Source organism: Colius striatus, chromosome 5, assembly GCF_028858725.1.
Source record: "Colius striatus isolate bColStr4 chromosome 5, bColStr4.1.hap1, whole genome shotgun sequence".
In the NCBI taxonomy this organism is placed as follows: domain Eukaryota; kingdom Metazoa; phylum Chordata; class Aves; order Coliiformes; family Coliidae; genus Colius; species Colius striatus.
The window spans coordinates 50,211,874-50,234,446 of NC_084763.1; the positions used below are offsets into that span (position 1 = coordinate 50,211,874).

At 41.6% G+C, this 22,573-nt stretch overlaps 1 long non-coding RNA gene and 1 other non-coding gene across 2 annotated transcripts; one reads left to right on the plus strand and one right to left on the minus strand.

Moving 5' to 3' along the window:
* Positions 1 to 18,690: 18,690 nt before the first annotated feature.
* Positions 18,691 to 22,332, minus strand: LOC133625529 (uncharacterized). The gene is made up of 3 exons (XR_009818811.1): positions 22,113 to 22,332; positions 20,002 to 20,110; positions 18,691 to 19,901 (listed from the first exon to the last, which is right to left on the minus strand). It is a non-coding gene; the product is annotated as an uncharacterized LOC133625529 (long non-coding RNA).
* TRNAN-GUU (transfer RNA asparagine (anticodon GUU)) lies at positions 21,812 to 21,885 on the plus strand. Its single transcript has one exon. It is a non-coding gene; the product is annotated as a tRNA-Asn (tRNA).
* Positions 22,333 to 22,573: the final 241 nt, after the last annotated feature.

The window sequence follows — 22,573 nt, forward strand, 5'->3', positions numbered from 1 at the left end:
CATCTCTAATCGGTATAAAGACGGGTCCCTCAAGGTAGTAATGTTTACTGCCTTGGCTTCACACATTGTGCAAGAGCACAGTTCCCAGTGAAGCAGTAAGTTCAGCCACTGTGTTGTACATGCTGACAAGCACATCAACAATAACTTTGCAACTGCTTTTAAAATCAAACTAGGATACATCTGCCTCTAAAATCACCCTTAATCTGTCTAGGTCACACATTAATAGACAGCTCAGCACTGGGATGCTCAGTGTAGCTGGGCACCATTCATAAGCGATGTCACAATCTGTTTATCTGGCCCAGGAGAGAAACAGCCATTTCTTCAGCGTGGATCTGAGACTCCAGCTCTGCACAGTGATTGCCTTTTCTTAATAGCTTATTGTATCACCAGATAGCATGGGTTATGTTTTCAGTGTGTTGAGCTGTAAATGCTATTTCATGTAAAATCTTAGTGGGCACAGTGATGATCTGCCAGAGTGCAACTGGACTAAAACTGCAAAAGTGTGGCTTATCTGACCCAGTACTGTGATCTTCAGTCATCTGGCAGGCTGGAACAAGGAGAACAACTAATGGAACAGATCCAATGAGGAGCTGTCAATAAGGCTTAAACCAGACTGTTGGCAGCAATGCTCACCACAAAAGCCATGGCACTGTAAAGTTCTCTCAAGCTGGGTGAAAAACTATGTCATTTTGTATGATGAGACTGAAGGAGTCTGGACAGAAGACAACCACTGCAGCTGCAAGAGGAATGGAGGTATGTATTGACTAGAAAGAATGAGGGATTGACATGGTGTAACACTAGAGATTCCACTGTGTTCAGAAGAACATAGACATGATATGCAGCCTGTGTGACAAAGTACAATAACGTGAAAGGGTGAGGAGGAATATATTTTTATGAAAGCTTCTCAATACCACTCCTGCTCAGGTTCACTGAAGTCCAGGATAGAAGACCCAGCCTTCCTACGGATCAACCACGGGAGCTACTTAGGTCCTTTATGGACTCATAGAGAAACCTGCCCCCATCACTTCTTTATTGTTTTTGAGTTCCATCACCAACTCCGTTCTGGTTGTCCCTACCCCAGCTTTCCATCTTTCACTCTTGTTTAACCTTGATTCATTTGAAAATGATGACAATAATCAGCAAAACACATCAGAGACACTTGCATTAAGTGCAGGTACCCAGTTCCATGGATGTGGCCACCAACAGAATTCAGAGAACAGTGGTGCAAGGGCCTCAGGACCATCAATCCCATACTGCAATAACATCTGACAGTAACAACCACCCAGAGGGACGTGATTGCCTGACAGAGACGAAGAGAGGAAATAGCAAGCTGAAACTCCAGTCAGAGAATCACTGTTACTAGAGAGCCCTAAAGAGTAAGTGGGAGGGAGCAGTTATAACAAAGTCAATGAGTGAGAGAGACTCAGAGATGTCTTCTGCAGCCAGATCCTGAAAGAGTTTCACATGTTTCTCTGCATTTAAATATTTTATAAATAAATTAATTAATTAATCTGACTGCACAAGGGATGTTCCTCACTACACCACCATTATTTTTTCTTCTGCAGCAAACAACCCGGCAGAGCCAGGTCAAAAGGGAGTCAAAGGGGAGATTTCTCAAGTGGCACCACCACCTCTGTGCTGTCCAAAGTGTGCTCACTAGGGCAGTACAAAGCCATCACCAAGTTATATTCCCTGAATAATATCCATCTGTGTCTGTTGAGGAGTACCACAAGCGCTGTTGCTCAGCTATGATTCTGTTGGGAGGCCAGTTTACTACAGGCAGCTCAGAGCTTCGGGTGCAGCTCACCAACCACGTCTGGAGAACAGTCTGTTCAACACTGAAATTCTACCTTGATCTCATATGTTGTCTGGATGTGACAATAACTCCTCTCGTGGCTCTCTGCTTTCATCGTTAGTGCTGCTTCTCTTGTCCCACATCTGAAATAGGGCCCTCAAGCTGTATGCCTAAACAGAAGTTATTTGGCACTTCTCAGTCTTCTACACATCTGATAAATTATCTTCAAATTGTTCTCTATACACATAAAATGCACAAACCCATGCAGTAGTTGAATTGTGCAACATTTCCTCTGTCACCTTCTGTATCCTAGGGTAAATTTTTCCTCTGGAGGACAAGTTACCCTTGCAAACATCTGGAATAAGGCACTCTTAATACTTAGACTCACTACTTTCAGTTACACAGTAGCACACACCTAATCTATGTGCGGAAGATGACACTCCCCTATCACCTTTCACCAGACACAGAGCCTCACATACAGTGTGGAAAAAGACAAGAGTCTGGTAATGTAACAGTGCAGAGCATAAACTGCTAGTTAGATCTTCAAATACACCCAATATTCCTCGCTTTAGAGGAAGATGCATGAGGCTCTGAGGACAGATTAGGGTAAACTGCAGGAAGTTCCATCCCAAACGTTCTTTCCAGGAGCTGGACCCAGTATGAATACCGTAGGAAAAGCCTCCCTAATAAGTCAAACTCTTTCTTTTTTTCACTAAATAAAACAAACATTTTTCTAACCTTTATTGTTTCTGGCTCTGCTCTGCGCTCAGCCCCTTATTACAGCTTACTTCAAAATTCCTTACTGGGTGTTTGGCAGGGCGAGTATGATCTATAGTGTGACCTTGCGATTCAGTGCATCGCTGTCATTCTGTATAATGCACTGTAAAGCACAGCTTTTATTGGAAATGAAACTGCATAAATAAACACTCTCACATTAATGTGAAGTAAAACATTTGCATTACAAACGTGCAGATTCAGGTTAGGAGAAAATAGTTACTAGATAGCCAAAAACGGAGCAGCAATATGCCTGTATTATTTTGATCTTATAAAACGTAGCCAGTGTCTAATAATTCTGTTTCAGCTCTGTAGTCTTTAATTAGGGGGAAGATTTGTTTGCACGCTATAGAGTGTTGAACAGGATTAAACCCTTCTTTGGATCTCTCCTCATCCATGTGAGCTCTAACTCTCTGCTCCACCACAATGGCTGTAAACAGCCACTGGTTGCATGAATTAATGAAAAAGCCCAGTGAAGCCAGTTTTGCAGACTTGATCAAAGATGAGTTGGGATTGAGTTATCTAAGTGAAGACTCTTGATCTCTACCACAGTAGCTTTACTTTTCTTGCATACACTGGCTGACAGCTTGTTGAAAAAAAAACCCCAAACATCTAGCTAATGCATGCACTCCAACACGTGATTTAATTTTGTGCTTTTTCAGTCTGTTATTAATTGAGCCATCACTATTTGTTCAGAATCGAAGGCTATCTGCCTCCAGTGCTCTTAAAAAGTACACTGGCATGATTCATAGGCATACAGCATACCATACAGCATGAGCGGTGACAGTAACAATTATGTGTCTGGAAGGAGACGCCTCAACCAGGCTACAGACAGCTAGCTAACGTTATTCCAATGTGTCATTTTGAGAGAGGATAAACCTGCCCTGGTCATCAACTATGTAAAATGCTTGGATCATTAGGCCAACTCTGGCAGTTTCTTGCTGTTTGGGTCTGTTTTTCAGTAATATACTCACAGTCATTCAGTCAAATACTTGTGCCAGAACTTTCACCCGCAGAAAGTGCTTCTCCTCCCTTCTGAGCACCTCAGTGCTTTGCTTAACAGGTTGCAGTGTCACAAGTGACACTCCTTGGAGAGCCAGCAGCAGGCACTTAACCTGCTCTCCGCAGCAGACCGGCCCCAGGGAGGTTGTTTGCTTCAGAAAATATACCCCAAAACAAACATAAGGGAACATAATGAAAAACACAGAACTGCAGGATAGCAAATACAGCTGCTTTCTCCTTCCTCCATTGCTTCAAGGCCATTCCTGCAATATGGATTTCATTAATGGCTCAGAGACAACATTGCAGAATTACAAGTTCAAGATGTTATTGGAAAAGCCACTCCATGACTTCTTTAACAATTTGGTTGTGTTTTTTTGTTTTTAAATATCATCTTTAAAACCAATTTTAAATAGTGATTATTTGGTGTGTTGTAACACTGCCAGTGACTGGTCTGGAAGTGAGTATTATGCAGACACCCAGAGCCAACAGCAAAGACTTTCTGTGCAGCTTTCCTTAAGATAAAGGAAAAAAAAGTATGATATGCAAGTTGGATGTGAGCAGCAGAGTACAGCTCTTGAATTTGCTCAGCTGAAAGGTCTCTAGATCAGGGTCAGTAACTTCATTTGTGCTTACACACAGACTGATGGAGCGCCAATCCTCTGTTCATAGTTTTATAATAAATCACATACATGAGTTTTTTACAGTACCATCACATTTGAAAGTGAGCTGCTAAGAAAGCATAATGCTGTCAGACAGTCTGGTGCTAGCAAACTATTAAAACACAAAATTTTAATTGAGAAATATATGGATTTTTCCTTAAAGAAAGTTTTCAACTTGAACAGTTAGCAGTGTCCTGTGAATAAAGCAATTGCAGGAGACCAGAGTGCAAACAGGACATCACAACTCTGAAAAAAGCTGTAAGGTTCCAAAAGTACCTGAGGCTGTAGTGCATCCAGCCCCATCACTGACCTTGCAGCCCAAATAACTGCTGAACGCAGCACATCTGAGATGTCAGAGGTGGGCCTTTGGCATGGCACCAGTGCTGGGCTCAACCTCTTCCTTTGATCATACAGCCATAACTGTCACTCTGCACCACTACACAGCTCGTGCTCCAGGACAACCCCATCTCCACAATTCAAACAGGTGATTTTTCATGACTGGCAAAAGGAAAGAGTTTTACAAAGCCTAAATTTGCTGATCATGAAGAAAACTCCCTGGTGAACAGCAGGATACCGTGTTCTCAGCCAGGCACCATCTGCCTCAGCCCAGCTGCCCTCAACCTCGCTGAAGCTAATTCAGCTTCTCTCATCCAGCATGCAGAATCCACAGCAGGGCTTCCTGTGCCTATCTGGCCCCTAAAGACCTCTTCATAAAACAACCCTACCGAACAAATCACATGAAATGGAGAACAACAAGAAATGTTTCCAATTATGTATCACACTGCTGCAACCCACAACAAAGTGACATCCCATGATTCACGAGATGAGACAGGAGAGGACCTGACCAATAAATGCTGGCAATCTAACCTGCATTGGATCTAGAAAGCTGCAAAAGACCACTGAGAGGCCTCTACTCTACAGTGTGTTTAAATAGTTATATGTAAATGCTCTAGACCTAGTATACTCTTTCCTTGGTCACTTGAGATGAGTTGTCCTCAGATGTCCTGGTACTGCCTATTAAAGAAAATACCAAATATTTAAAGCCTGCTTAGGTCTTGTCACATACCACTTGTGCAAGAATATGAAATTCATCCCTTCAGTTTTGTATTATATATTCTTTGCCAGATTATCTTTTGTCTTTGTGTGTGTGTGTGTGTGTGTGTGTGTGTGCACAATTTCAAAGGCATATGTGCAAATCAGGATTCCTGTCCCATGCCCATCTGGGCACATGTCTCATTTACATGCTCCTTTAAAAATGTGAGTGTTGTCATTTCAATCTGCTACAGTAATTTAGCTCTAATGTGGAACTGGTGCCAGGGTTTTGAAGGGTTATTTTTCCTCTCTATGGACAAACTACTACACTGGAGTAGTCGCATTCCTACTTAATGGCATGAAGCCACTTAAAAGAGTTAACCTTCTCTATGCAAATGTTAACAATTTTCTGGTAATACCATTCTACTTAAAATAGAAAATCAGCTGCTGTTGTTACAGACACACGCAGGTAGTCTGAGCCATGGCATGATGGCAGAGAGTGCTCTTCAGCTTCCATCAGTGTCACAGAAAAATGCTGGGCATAAGTTCTGAAATCATTGGATTGCTTTGGATGTTTTTGCAAGAAAAAGTAAGCTCTTATTAGCTTCGTGTCATTGTCACACAGCACTCCCCTTTCTATTTCCTTTTGCATAGGATTACAGAGAGCAACACAGGAATCCAGTGCCATGCACCATGGTTAAAAGAGCATCAGCATCAGTGGCAGAGACAGGTAGACAGCTCTGAAGCCAAAGCAAAGGCCCAAAGCATACCAGAGGGTAAGAAATGTGCTGGCAATTGGGTGCCACGTCTGGAAGATGGATAACTTCATCTTGCAGATGTGGAGCAAAGTGGCCAGAACAGTTGACTTCAGTTATGGCGAGAGCCAAAGGGTGGAGAGAAACAAAGATGGTAACAAGAACTAGATGCTGTTCTGCCAGCTCCTGAAAGTCTATATGTTTATTGATTTGGTTAGTTACCAAAACACCGAGCATTTTCAAGAGAAATCCAGACTTTGTATATATCTCTGTGCAACACAAGTGCACAGACTAATGTGCATCCAAGATGGTAGTTAGCTACAGCGGATGGCAACGATACTGATGTTTATTTTTCATGATACCATCTTGGCCAACATCCAGGCATATGTTCTGAGGAATTCTGACTTTCCCAAAAATTATCATCAAAAGTAACTCAGAGTACCCAAGTATGTGCTTTGTAGCACACTATCCTTGTCTTAAACGTTTATATTCTTGTTCTAAGTGTCCTCTCTCCTGACCAGTGACATCTGAGGAAGGAAGGTTTAGGGTTAGAAATGACATGATTTATAACAAAAATATCATAATTCTGCTCAGTAGACATTGGCACCTTTTCAGGAAATATTGATTACATGGTGAAAAGCTTAGCTTTCTTCTTTGTGGAACAATTCACTCTAGCTGGGCTCTTCACATTGAAATATATTGCTTATGAAGCAAATGACAGGCAGAGAACAAAGACTCAGAGCAGACTTAACTCGCCAACATCCTCATCATCTCCAGCTTTCACCATTGCCTCAAGCCATACAAAACATCCCTTTGAGGCACAGGCAGTGCAGATGCAAGTTAATAGACCAGTTTTAGTTGTGACTCTGTGGTTCTCCATATCCAATGCCATTCCAAGTTCCACTTTCTGCACTGTCTCAGATTCAAGCATAACCTACTCCCAAGACTGTGCCTTCTCCCTCTTGGAAGATCTTCTGTCATAGGACACCATCCCTCCCTTCCTACTGTCCATCACTTGGTTTGGATCTGAGACACCTTGCCAAAAATGCTCTGCCACCATCTTCTTCAGTGCAGCCTCACCAGAAGGTGACTTCTGCTCAAGGCAAACCAAGGAGTCAGGCCAAAACAAACCTCTATCAGCCCATATGATTTGTTTTACCATGCAAGGGCAAGTTCTACTGCTGGCACTCAAGTATCTTGTGATTAATGTTTTTGTCTTTACTGCATTAAGTCTGGTTTAAGTTGTAGATGTTAATAGTTGACACTGCCCTTTTACTTATGCTCTAAGCCACCTTGAAAACTCTGTGTGGCATTAAATAAGAAAGTAAGCATGTGCAATAAAATAAATGCATTATATATACTAGCAGAGTAACATCCATCCAATGGCTGGAATCCCAAATGAAGCATGAATAAGGAGCAGCATAATACCTTTGGAGAGAACAATCTTGAACCAGCCAGACTATGGGCTCTTGGCTTTTGACATGTAAGAGTGCTTTGAATGTTTTGCTCCTTCCTTGACAAAAAGAACAAATCAAATAAATTCATGGTGTCGTATCCAAATTGAGATACTCCCAGTGAAAAGCAAAAGAAATACAACTTAAGGCATGGCTCTGAGATTTTAAACTTCTAAATATAAAAAACAAAAGGGACTGGTAGGATTCCTTTTGCTACCAGTTCCAGCAAAAAGTGGATGGAATAAATTACAGCAAAGAGAAACCTATGGAGCTTACATCTGGATATCCATCAAATGCTGTAACCAGCAGCACTGTGGACTGTGCCCATAAAATGACACTCCTCTGTTGGATTAAGGGTCTTTTGTTAAGCCTTCAAAGTTTCAAAATACGCTGTTCTGAAGCCCACAGCCTTTTGAGTGATGAAAATAATTCATCAACACACACAATAGTTCAAATGCTGTGTTATACAACACAGAATATGGGCTTGCATGAGTCATATTCTTGGTGTTAAAGACACTATGGGTTTAATACAAATTGTTTACTAAAGAGCACATCACCAAAAAATAAAAGAGGTTGCATATATTGAAGTTTTTCTTCCAGATCAATGAATGCTGTACATTTGAAGATTACTACACCAGATTGTTCACATGTGCAGGGCCACATTATAAAAGTTTCACTATAGGGTTTCAAGAGATATTTTAAAAAGCAACAGGTAAAGTCCTATTAAAGAAATAGTTTGTAGACAGAACTTGGTACACTAAGTTTCACATGTTCCTCAACCAATCCCTACTACTGATGGAATACGCAGACGATAAAAGACACAACAATCTGTTCAAAAGATGTCTCATAGAATAATGGAATCACAGAATGGTAGGGGTTGGAAGGAACCTTTAGAGATCATCTAGTCCAACCCCCCTGCAGAAACAGCTCCACCTAGATCAGGTCACATATGAACATGTCCAGGCGGGTCTTGAAGACCTCCAAGGAAGGAGACTCCACAACCCCTCTGGGCAGCCTGTGCCAGGGCTCCCTCACTGAAACAGTGAAATAGTTTTTTCTTACGTTTAAGTGGAACTTTTTGTGTTCCAGCGTCATCCTGTTACCTCTTGTCCTGTTGCCAGCTACTATAGAAAAAAGGGATGTCCCAACCTCCTGACACCCACCCTTTAGATATTTATAAATGTTAATAAGATCTCCCCTCAGTCTCCTCCAGACTAAACAGCCCCAGTTCCCGCAGCTGTTCCTCATAAGGAAGATGCTCCATTCCCCTGATCATCTTGGTGGCCCTGCACTGGACTCTCTCCAGCACTTCCCCATCCCTCTTGAGCTGAGGAGCCCAGAACTGGACACAGTACTCCAGATGAAGTCTCATCAGGGCAGAGTAGAGGGGGGAGAAGAACCTCCCTTGACCTGCTGGCCACACTCTTCTTGATGCATCCCAGGATGCCATTGGGCTTCTTGGCCACGAGGGCACATTGCTGGCTCATGCTTAATTTATTATCAACCAGAAGTCCCAGGTCTCTCTCTGCAGAGCTGCTTCCCAGCAGGTCAATCCCCAGCCTTTACTGGTGCAGGGGGTTGTTCCTTTCCAGATGCAGGACTCTGCACTTGCCCTTGTTGAATCCCATGAGGTTCCTCTCTCCCCAACTATCAAGCTGGTCAAGATCTCACTGAATGGAAGCACAGCCTTCTGTCAGAGATCCTTGCTTTTCTGCAAGTATAAATATATCTGTGATTTGGCAAACCAACACAACTCTTTTATGTTTAACTTCTCTAATTCCGACCACAACAAATACTTCAAACAACCAATACATAATTTATACCTGCTTAGTATAAAGAACTAGAACTAGAACAGTTAAATAGAAACAGTATTTATTTCTCCCTCTAGTTCCATTCTATCCTATTTACAATCTGATAATCTGGTCTAAAATAGTTATAAATATATATATATATATATATATATATAAAAATAAAAGAGTCACATGTGGTCAAACAAAGAACACACCCTTTACAAAATATATTTGAAGTATTGCCACAAAATAATAAGTTATGTTTATTTACCTAAAATCTGTCTCACACATGTGAAGAATCAAAAGTCATTTGAAACTTAAAGATCCATAATAAAGTTCTGAACAAGAAAAATAAAGGCTATGAACGTACGCTTACAACCCCTCTATAATCATCAACAAGACTTTCTTTATGAAACTCTTGTTTCTCTTAGTTGCTGCTTTAGTTAAATCCACACAGGACTACAGAAAGGGAAACATCTCAGTTCCTGTATAAAATACAATCTTTTCCCTCCATGGCAAGAGGAAAATCATGATGCATAAGAATTCTTTAATATATTTGCTTTTAGAGTTTATTGACTTTACCTCTACTGGTATTTTACCATGTAGGAATAACATTTAGTTACCAAAACTGAATCCTTGCTGACTTAAAAGTCCATCCATTCAACTACATTTCGAGTAAGTTGTATTAATTTAAGCAGCATGAAGCTAGCTGGGCAGAGAGACATAGGTCAACCAGCTACATTTTAAAGGTTTTCTTTCTTTAAAAAACAATCAGGCCTAAAAACAAGAGCCATAATTCAGGATTCAGTGACTGAAAAGCAGAGCAAACATCCCTCTGGGCTAATAAATCAAGGTAGTACTTGAATTTGTATCATCTTAGTACATCTTTCAAATTTATTTATTAGGTAGCTGAGTGATTTTATCTTATCCATGTGTAGCCATCTAGCTCTGCCTGTATCAAGCTGTTCCAGACTGCCTCTCTCTGCGCAGTAGCCTGTGCCGTGTTGGAAAGAGGTTCCCATTGATGAATGTGGTTTTGATTTTGGAAAAGTGAGCTGTCTGTCTTTATCACGGATTAAGGTATCATTCGAAGGTACACAGCATGCTCAGCTCGCAGCGGGCCAAGGTAGCCTCCACCCCCGCCAGCCCTCCAGCCAGCCTCTCCATCTGGTTCTCATAACACTCCCCAGCTACATTTCATCTCGTAAGCTGAAGAGACGATGCTAGATTAAAAGCAGGCCCAGCAGCGATAGGTTTCAGAAGTCAGGGCAGGTATTTTAATTATGTAACACATGTAGTCATTTCTTGTACATAAACTGGCAGAATTCTTACTGGGACATCTTTTATTGGTATCAGTTTCTCCAAGAACAGGCACTTTAAATACTATCAGCCTGTACCAATGCACCAGGGTAAGGAAAACTGCCCTTTCTCTTTTGTCTCTTTAGTCCGCTTTTAACTACACACTAGTAAATAACAAGTTGCTTAAACCTTTGCAATTGTAGAGATGTCAGCTTAAACCTCTGCAACCATAGAGATGTCATTCCCCTGGACAGGACATGCTGCAAGAGAAGGCACATTTTCTGAACTGTGTCTTGTCACTGCACGTTCAACACCTCAGACTGCACTTTACAATAAAATTCACTGCAGTACAAGTCCTAAAGCTCAAACAAAGCCCCTCAGGAGTGCAGAAGGATTCAAGGACTGAAAGCTTCTTAACTGGCATATAGCATTGCAGCACTGGCAACAACTGTACCTAAAAAATGGACTTACAGTTGCCATAGGTACTATTTCAAGAGCAGCATATAAAACCATATAGCAAGCATTAGACTTGCTCAGTGATATCCTTCTGAGTATTGGTTGAATTTATTTCTATTGTTTTTGAACTAAAAGTTATTTATTTAGGCCTGTGTTCAGGAAAGGATTCAAGTATACGTTTAAATAAAGCTAAAGGTAGAATAAAAGAAAACAAATCATCTAAAGTACACTGAAACACCTAGTGTGGAAGTTTTCTGAACTCTTTTTAGTAGAGTTAAAACTGAACAGAATTAATGACATGCTAGTGCAAGGAATCACATAGTTTCTCCAGTAAACAAAAGTAGCCTCTCTGAGTTGAAAACTGGCAATTTTAAATCACAGCTCCCCTGAAAACAAAGTCAGTTTGTGTGCAAGCCAGAGGTGACCATGTAAGCAATCCTTTTCTCTATCCGTATGAAATAAGCATCTACTCTTCACATGCCCAGCATATGATTTGGCTTATCAAAGGAAACACTGAAGTTTTATTGATTTTGCTGTAACATAAACCAGCACCTAGTGCCACTGTCATGTCAGGATCTTATTACAGGAACAGTCATATCTCTACTAAGCATCTGCTCTGGCATATACCACTGCAGGTCAACAGTCAAAAGCTATTGACCAGCTAAACCAGTTTTTCCCCTCAGCCCGTGAGCACCCCGTGAACAAGCAAACCCTTTTGATACACAGATGACTTTGAAAGCTGTCCAAGTTACTTGCACGTAGCAGGGAGATTTTAGCAGATTGCTTGGATTTCTCACTCTTGCTTAAGCTGGTGTGCCAACAAACAGAACACCTTCATGCTTGGTGCAAATCTCATTTTTCCTGAACTGTCCTGAAATTCTGAACTTCCACCTGTCTGACATGAAAGGAGTATTTGGCAGAATTCACTGTTTAGTGGAATTTACAGGATGCCTTTTTTTAACTACCCACAGGAGGGTAAGGCTCCAAGACAGTTAAAGTTCAGCAGGGGACAGCATTATACAACCTCTGTGGGCATGGTAGCCCTATACTTAAGAACACATTGAGTTATGATGTATTTCCATGGCCTGTTTTCTTTTTCAGCAGCCTGCGTGAATTCTTTCAGGATGACATTAAATCACCCAGCTGCACCCATTGTGTTGGATTCAATATAGAGCTGACCAAAGAACGTATAGGCTCAATGCCACGCTGTCTCTTAGGAATTGCATGCTTGCTGGAAGTAAATGATGGTGTATTATAATAGAAAAATATTGTCATGAGTTATATGTGGCTAAACACCAAAACACAGTAATATGTGGCAACATCTGATACACGATTGACTTCAAGCCATTTGCTCCGAGGAACTGGTTACTAACCAAAATTATTGTCCTTAGACTTGTTCTGTAACAAAATTTTGCACAACAAAAGCACTTTATGCAGCCATGGGCAGCCTCATCCTTAGGTTCACACTTTGCTAGATGCTGGGCCATTCCTCTCAGTCTCATCCACTCTGCCTAAACTGAATAAATCAAACTTTTATGTTGAACTGAGTCCTTCCCATCCAGGCTCCAGCTCTGTGTTGGTCTGTTCCTATGCTCAGTGCCATAAGCCAAATTTGCACACTCAGTGCTCCACATACACTCGGAACTGCTCCCATTTACTTTTGCTTTTTGTTTCACCGAGTTTGCTCCCCAAGGTCTCTGGAGCCATCCTTGACCAGAGCCTCTGGATGCTATCACAATACCAATAATCTGAGGTGAAAAAAGGCCCCATTCTGAAAGTGGAAGAAAGTGGACTCTTGAAAAGAATGTGAACCTTTCTAGAATAAATAAAACATGTTTCAATGTTATTCACATAACTTGCTTTCATCTCTCTTTTCTTTAAAGTTAATTGGAAAGAAAAAAGTCACCAAGACACACATTCCAGGAGTCTCCCTAGTATAAATCAGGCAGCACACACACTGCACACCAGTAACAATGAAATGACCCCTTAAAATGCTGCATTTCTTGCCAAGCATAACTTCTTCGAAGACTTTAAACTTCACCATTGGCCAAAATTTGAGAGCTAAAAGTCCTTCTTTTCCTAGTTCAAGTTGAGGCACAATTCAGAGAAAGGGAAAAGGGCTAAAGCAACCCATCTCAGCTGCTGTTTTCAGTAGAAAAGCAGGTCCAACAGTTAAGAAAGATGCTCTCAACCTCTCCAAATTCTCTTCCAGGATTCAAACTATCAGGCTCCTGTCATCAGTAATTTGGGTGCATCTCTTTCTCAGCATGCCTGTGGAAGCCTCTCACGCTTGCTGTGTTTCGCCCATTCCTTTCCAGACAAGATCCTACCCCGGGGTGTTCACCAAGCCAGAGCCTGAATTAGAGGACAGAGGAGCAATACCAGAACTGGCTCATGATGGACCCCATTTGAGCTGTACTGTAATGGTCCATCAACACATAGAACTCAGCATCACAGAAGTCCAACAGTTTCATTTAAAACCAAATGAAAGGCAAATATCACAGTCTTACTCCTTTCACTCTTTCAAGTTTACAGCTTTGTTACTGGAACTCCTGTGCACTTGGTAGATTGGATACTCATGGGCCACAGGAAACAAAACCAGATGACTAACATTAGCCAGTAAGTGTAAGCATCAGGGAAAACCCAAAATAGGCTGGTTTTAGCTCCTCCCATGTTATCCAGCTATTCGGAATAAGCACAAACACTGAGAAAATTATCCATCATTTCATTTAAATAGAAACTTAGAGGGCATGACAGCAGTTTAGGGGTATTAAATATTTGGTATGAACAAGATAAGTGCCTGACAGTCATCTGCAGAGAAAAAAGCATCAAAGATTAGGAGACAGTCAAACTGCATAAATGTATTACACACACCACTGAGGGTGTCACTGAAAATATGGAAAACATTTAGAAGGAAAAGTGAAAACAGCTGAAATAAAATCCGTTATGTCGTAAGACTTGAGAAGAATATGTCCTTCTTCCTTCCACTGCTTTCTGTTAGAATAAATAAATACAAACCTTTCTCCACAATCTCCCTCTTCAGGAAAAAAAAAGAAGAAAGGAGGAGTGCTTGATTCCACTGAAACAGTTCACTGTCATGAAACAGATCTCCGTTTTTTTGAGGAGGGAAAATCCCAACTGCTCTTTTACCTCTTCTAATTGCCAAACTCAAGTTGTTTGAGGCAGTTACTGAGAAAATAACCACACAACGTCTAACATTAAAAAAAACAAACAAATCCAAGATAGGCTAAGGACTTTTGTCACTCTCCCTGCATCCTGCACACTCAAGTGTCACTTCATTGCAAGAACTCTTTTGTGGACTTTGCCTCTTAACATTTGTGACTGTATTTAGAAAAAACAGAGTTCGCACCATATCAAACAACAGGAAACGGTTTAGCACAAAAAGTAAAGTTTCCCAACTGATCTATGTTGGGGCAATTATAAGGCACATATACCATGCAAATAGAGATAAAAGCCTGTGAAGATTGTGCCTGTTTAGTAGAGCTTCCATCAAATACCATTTCACATCAGTCTCTCAGTCCAGCTCACAAAATAGGCTGCTGCCATCTTATGGAAAAGACCTTGAAAAACATTTGGTCCAAAAACAATTATGCTCTTCCTCCCTTAGCATTTCTTCATCTTCCTTGGCTTATTCTCTGTGATTAATAACTTGTAAAAATATCATTTTCTTCCTTTGCTGAGGTCTGCCTATTGTGCTGAGTTATTCTGTGTGGAAGTTATTTTCTGACCTATGATTTTACAGTAATTTTCAGAGCATCCGGGAAGTCAGACGGAGTAGTGCACTGAGAAAGGCAGCAAACCAGCCAGGCTGTTAATCCTGACACTGCCTCAGACAGAGGTTTCTTGTATGACACAAGAAAAGCCAGCTGGAGCCATTCAGCCACTACAGGATAAAGTCATCATTTTTGCCCAGTCTTAAGGCAGTCATTCTGTGTGCTTCATCTCTGGCCTTCTCTATGTGGCCAGCTTGAACCAGTTTAACTAAAGGTGTGATTTTTAACATGCTTACTAAGACAAATAAAAAATGCCAGCTTAAGTTGAAAGCCAGCATGCACATAAGGGTTCAATTTCTCCACCTATAAGGCACAAAGACCTGCATTTGCAGAATGTCAGGGAGCTTTGCTGAGAGACTTTGCCTTTGATCTGAAAGGGAAATCCCTCCACAAGCTTCTGTGTTACTACATGATAGAAAAGCAAGATTTCAGATAAGGATTGCCCATGGAAGGAGAGTGGTCAGAAAGGCTAAGACACTGTATTTGTGTGAGTCTAGGGGTCCTGCAAAATCACAACTCTTGAATATTGTGACCTAGGGCACAATATTCAACCAAAATGTTTAAATCTAAGACATTTTTGGAAGGAGTATGATGATCAACATAAGAACCAGGATAAATGCATGATAGGAGCCAGGTGTCCTCCTCACTCCCCACAGTAGCTAGCACTGACCCACTACCAGCAAGCCCAAGCTCCATAGTCCTTCTGGGACTCGCACAACGGGGTAAAATACAATCACTGGTCAACCACTTACTTGCTTTTATTTGACCTGGCATGAGCTCTTCTCTTTCTTCCTCCCCATGAAAATCTTTCCAATCCACTAATAACTATGGAGAACATTAATAAATTCCTACTGAGAATAAACAGCTCCTAGTATGTAGATTTTTAAGCTGTATTAGCTAGGTTTAGGTTAACTTGCATCCCAGAATGCTACAATAATAAGCTGAGATGACATCTGGTTGCTTGACAGCTATGTCTAACAAATACTGAATTCCACCAAAATACCACAAATTGTTGGTCCTGTATCAGTATTTGAAAAGTCAAATAGAAAGTCCTGAAGCTATAGAGACATTAATGCCAGACAATGCCATAGAAAGATGATACAGTACGCCATTGATAAAGAACGAAACTGGATTATAATCATTGTGCTGCTAGAAAGCACAAACCAGAAAGCAGAACTACACCAGAGACTGAAAGGCTTAATAAAGGCTTTTGTAGCCTCCAGAATTTTATGTAATTGCACAAAATGGTTTGAGTGAGGGACAAATGACAACATGAGGCAAATCAAGAGCATAAGTCTTAAAATGAGATTGCCCAGAAGGTAGAATAGCTGGCAGAATTAAACATTTTTAAGCATTGTTTATTGGAAATGGGTCTCATCAGGAAAATCTGCCTTCCTTCTTTGGAGCAAACACAAAGAAAGTGGTGAGGAAAATGATGCCTTCTCTTTTAGGAGTTTGACATATCATGATCACACAGTCTACAGAAAAGGCCCACACTACCCAGTGTTCATAAGGTCCATGTGCTGTAGATTTAAAGTGACGTTGCTCAGAAGGTAAATGCCAGCCAGGAACCTCAGACAGTAGCACAGATATGACACCATGGGCACTCAATTTTTTACAAACTCTTGATGAAAATTGTTACTGCTAGGAACAGTTAAAAAAAAAACCCACAAAATCAAACACACAAACTTTGACAGACTGATGAGAAGGGGAAAGAAACTACAGAGACATCAGGATCATTCAATGAGTCCATTGAAAGAGCACATCAAAACTGTACAAAACTGTAACTGAAATCTGTTCTAGTCCAGATGAAGTCTAACCATGTCCTCTCTTATCCACAGCTAGACTCGTGTTCATAAACTAACAGCTCCTAGGTCAGGCAATAATCCCTATTTCCTCATACTCTCAGTGCACTTAAATAAAGCCTATATCATATCTGAACTATTATGGAGAAGATGCTGCTACTGAACTAGGGGGAAAGAACTGGTTGAGGTCAAGGACACCAGGCTGGAAACCAGGTATGTTAGTTCAAGCTACAGGTTTCTACTTGTGTAAAATCCCACAAGGAGAGAATTTGTGCTCTAATACTCAACAGATGTTTGTAATCTAAAAGATTCTACAGAAATCAAGACCCATCTTGCAGTGACTCAGCAAGCATATCTCAAAGCACTGCAGAGGCCTAATGATGGTGGAGAGCTCACATGCCATGGTAATGGAAAGCTGCAGGTGCCCAAGATAAATATACTGGACTTCTTTCATATCAGCTTGGAAAGTCTCATTTAGTGGCATTTCTTAGTTATGCCTGAAAAAATGTCTTATTATAACATTCATATTGGTCTTTAAATAAAAATTCCAGCACTTTCACGGCCCCTTATTAACTGAAAGATATAAAATTTCAGTAAGGAAAGAGACTGTGGTTTCAAGGGTTCACTTAGTGTCTAACCAGAGCATAAAAGAAAGATTTAACATACATATAAGATATGAAAAACAGATTGCCTTTTGTCATTTGTTTTGGAGGTTTTTTTCCTTTTGCTTTTACTTTTTTACTTTCCTACCAGGCTCCTGCAAACAGCTTCAATTAAAGTGGTCTTTCTACAGTGCCTACTGCTTTCTTTGGCACATTTAGAAAGCTGGGTTTATAGATAAAAGCATATTGCACCTGAAGACAAAAACAGGATTAGGAGCTTTGATGGGACTTCATAAAAATCAGTTGTGCACAGGCAAAGGGGGAATTTTTCAATAGGTCATTTTAAAGATAAAAGCTCTGAAGGAAAGAGTTCTGCTCCGTGACATATTCATCTAGCCCTTGCAAAGCCTACAGGAGGGTCTGCAAGGGAGGCAGAGGTTAGAGAGCATAAGAACACACACAAGCTCTCATAACCTAAAGTTATTTTACACATGATTAGGTATCGTTTTTCATAGAATGCACATATGCACTTGAACGATGGCATAGAGGGACTTTTATGTCAATCTGTTTTGCAAGCAGTTTGGGGCTGGGGGGAAGGAGCAGATTCTTTAACATTCTCTTTTTCATTTCCTGCCTCCCTGTCCCTAATTTGCTCCTTCATTTCCCCCTATCAGTTATGCTGTAAGAACATCTAGGAATTAAGGGGGATAAAGAGTGCATCCTATTTGCAAGGACGGATGCAGAAGACTTTGCTTGTGCTATTCGTGTAGCTCAAGCAGCAGAGCACTTCTCTTCCAGCCCCTCTACTATCACTAATAGCTCTGATAGTGCAGGACAGATTTGTCTCCTCTATGGGAGAGGAATGTTACTCTCCTTCAACAGAGTGCACATTTCTAGAACACAATTTAAATAGCAAAATATTCACAAAGTACATATCCCCTTGCAAACAAATAGCAATTGCTTTATATAATAGCTCCCCTATTACAGATATCAGAGTAATCCTTCTTGCAATACAGACAGGGGTTATTTGCAAGTCATTACAAAACATTATGGTACTCTTTGGGATAAACTGCCATTAAACTACGTTGCTGTCTCAGCTCCACATAATTTCTCCCCTTCCCATTGTCAGCCATGCCTATTAAGACTGAACATCCCAAAAGCATTTCCAATCTAATGCCCATTTATTACTAGATTAACGCTAGACCTAGAACTTTCCACCAAGCCTAGGGAAGCCACACTAATGTTAATCACTTGCATGTGGTTGCTAACATATTAATATCAGCCACTCTAAGAGATTTCAGCAGCAGAGCGCTGCCAGGGCTGAACACGGCAGGAAGTGCACAGAGCCATCAAGCACATCTGGGTCAAGGCAGAGACATAAGCACAGAGCAAATGAGAAAACACATTTCAATAACTCAACTGAAACGATGCTTAAGTATTTTATTTATCTATAGATAGAAAAAACACTCAGAAAATCACTGGGGCAGCATGTGGGGAGAAAAGCAGGGACTCTTCAGTGTTTGTTTTCACTTCACATGTTTTCATGCATTTCCAAGTCTGCCAACTCCATTCCTGGCTCTCTATAGCAGGGCACAAGCAAGGCTTAGGGCTGATCATCCCCAAGGATTTGTCTAAGCTCAGGAGTGGCTACTAACAATACCACAGCTTTTTAGGACTCAGTTAGGAGAAAAAGCTCCGAACAGACATTCTGAAATACATGGACAACCACAGTGTCATGAAATGAAAAACACAGGGTTTAGGGAAAAGCCTTAGAAGTGTTTTCCTGTATACAAAATAGAGACACAGAGCAGTTAAGCTGCTTTCCTCAGAGCCACACTAAGTCTATTACTAGGCTTAAGCTTTTTGATACAGTTCATTTCCACAAACACTGATGCATTAAAAACAGAGGTACAGGCTCAGAGAAAGATTACATTGCTAGTCTGTAATGTATTGCACAAAAAGGAAGAGATATCACATTAAAATGAGCAGCTTTCCTGTCCAGCAGGAAATGCAACTGCTTCTCTATTTTATGTACTATAAATGAAACAATCTTCTGCTTGTTACCATTAGGCTCACAGGCATTACCTGGCAAACACAGGTTTCAGGCGAAGCTCTAGCTAAGGGAACATGCTCTCATTGCCGAAAAGGAAATACACATTAAACAGTAGGACAAGTTTTCCATTAGTAAAGTTCCCAAAACAGTGGAAGAGGTTATCTGCAAGGCAATAAAATCTTCATTGTTTGGTATCTTGTAAGACTACTTTAAATACATCAATGGTTTCAGTGTACTTGATCCTTTCTTAGGATAGAAAGACTACCGTGGTGTCTTAAAGTCCTTTTCTGTTCTTTTTCCTAGACTAAGTCTGCAGATAAAGGATGTATTCAGACTTCAGGGTAGCAGGATAAAATGTTCCAATCTGTATACCATCAAATAACTGACTTCTCTGCAGGGCATGGCAAATGTATTTCAGTGCTTCTATTGCTTCTGACTAACACTGTGAAATACATAGCAGATAATTTCCACTAAGCTTAGAAGATTGCTTACATGTATTTCAAGGAGCACTAGACAAAGTAAGCATATCATTGCAGGCCTTCAGGTATCACTGCTGTCTATCTGCAACTTACAGGAGGAAACTTCATTGCACTTCTTTTTGATCTCTCCAGCCTCACACAGTTTGCCTCTCCTTTCAAGACAAAAAGAAAATACAAGACCAAAAGATGCCTTTCGCCTACTGTTAAAAGGGAGAAAAGAAGTAGGCAGGACATTTCCAGGATTAAACTCACCTGCTGGGTCAGTTCACAGAAATCTGCTGGCCAGCCCATCATATTTCATCACATTTCCTGTGAAGCAACAGAAGTTTCCTTCACTCCTCTTCCCAACCAGCACACAACTCTAGGACAAAGAAATAGTGTGGTAGGAAGAGCAAGGTCAGACAGTCAAACCTGACAGCTCATTCCCAAATATGCTCACTGAGGCATCAAACCAGAGAAGACCCAGGAAGCAGCCTGTTTTCTGTAGGGGTACATTCAACTATTGAACCCTGTGTGGCTTCAGACTGCCACTAGTACCTGAACTACCTCCCATGTGTGCCATTTATAGTCTTTTGATGCTTTGCATGCCCTCACTCACCATCTTTCCACCTGGATTGCTACATAGAGGGTGGCACAGGTACTCAGACCTGACACAAAAAGGCACTGTTGCATCTTTGCATTTACACTAAGAAATAGACAGATAATAGCATTATTGCAGCCATTTCACAGACCTGAAAAAGGAACTCTGTGCCTTAACACTTGCCTCTTCCAGCTAGATCCAGTAATATACTAAGTCTTCCCTCCTACAAGCTTTAACTCAAACACTAAGTTACAGAAAAGCTTGTATGAGTAACGTGTAGTTTCGAAAGCCAACAATTTGTTAATTCAATTGACAAAGCTTGAATGCTGTCAGTGTTCCAGCAGATTATGTTGGAAACTGAGACCATTATTAACATTTCACTAAAAAAACATAAGGTCCTATACCATGCAATTTTGTGTCTACAGCCACAAAAGTTTGCAGACTCACAGTCACGCCCATAAGCACAGAAAGCACATGTGTACTGGACAGTCTTTCTATAGCTTTGACTAGAGAAAAAGTGCTGTTAACCCTCCTCTGAAATATTAGCAGGTGGCCTAGCATGACATGATCCCATGCCCTCCTCTCCTGAGGGAGGTAAGTGGTGAACAGCTACTTCTTCAAATCAAAGGATCTCATCTTCACACCCTACAGGAGGCAATTCATTTCTTCCCCTTCCCATCTCTTAGGATAAACTAAGCATGAGCCAGCAATGTGTCCTCATGACCAAGGAGGCCAATGGCATCCTGGGATGCATCAAGAGTGTGGGCAGCAGGTCAAGGGAGGTTCTCCTCCCCGTCTACTCTGCCCTGGTGAGGCCTCATCTCGGGTACTGTGTCCAGTTCTGGGCTCCCCAGCTTAAGAGGGACAGTGAACTTCTGGAGACAGACCAGCACAGGACCACCAAAATGATCGGGGACTGCAGCATCTTCCTTATGAGGAAAGGCTGCAGGATCTGAGGCTGTTTAGTCTGGAGGAGACTGAGGGAGCATCTCAATATTTATGCATATATAAATGGTGAGTGTCGGGAGGTTGGAACATCCTTTTTTTCTATAGTAGCTAGCAACAGGACAAGGGGTAATGGGATGAAGCTGGAACACAAAAAGTTCTATTTAAATAGAAGAAAAAACTTTTACTGTTCAGGTGAGGGAGCCCTGGCACAGGCTGCCCAGAGGGGTTGTGGAAGCTCCTTCCTTGGAGGTCTTCAAGACCCACCTGGACATGTTCCTGTGTGACCTGATCTAGGTGGAGCTGCTTCTGCAGGGGGGGTGGACTAGATGATCTCTAAAGGTCCCTTCCAACCCCTACCATTCTATGGTTCTATCATATCCTGACACAGCAACACATATCAGGCTTGCTGCAGCACTGTGCCACCAGCACTTGCCTGTCGCTGGTCACTACTGGCCTGCCAGAAAGCCACTAATATCAGCAGTTATCAAATATGATCAGGAATACGGCTCTTCTGAAGAAACGCCTTGCACATCAGTCTCTGTGGCGCAATCGGTTAGCGCGTTCGGCTGTTAACCGAAAGGCTGGTGGTTCAAACCCACCCAGGGACGAGCTCCCTTTTAAGGAGCTGACAGGAATTTCAGTAAGGGCAAGTGCAAAGTCCTGACCCTGGAGAGGAACAACCCCAGACATTAGTAGACAGCTGGGGGCCACCTTGCTGGCAAGCAGCTTGGCAGAGAAGGACCTGAGGTCTCCGGTATCCCAGAGAACGTAAGCTAACAAACAGAATGAGAAAAAGCATTGCCAGAAGCTCAAGGGAGGTGATCCTTTGCCATACCTGGAATGCTGTGTCCAGCTCTGGGCTCCCTGGTACAAGAGAGACACAGACACACTGGAGAGAGTCCAAGGAAGGGCCACAAAGATGATGCACAGGAGGAAATAGTGAGGGAGATGGGATTTCTCAGCCTGGAGAAGGCCCACATGGGAACCTATTAATGTACATAAATACCCGAAGGGAGGATTGCGAAGAGATTAGCATCAGGCTCTTCTCAGTGGTGATGACAGGCAGCGGGCACAAACTGGAACACTGGAGATTCCAGCTGACTATCAGGAAAGACTGTCTCACTATGAGGGTGGCTGAGCACTGGCACAGCAAATCCCACCAAGGCAGATGTCTCATCTCCAGCACTCTGGGTACCAAATTAATACAGAACTTCAGCTTTGATTTCATACCAAGCTCAGGCACCATCAGTAAACAAAGCCCAACTCTCCCTTCCACAGGCATTCTTCTTTCTGTTC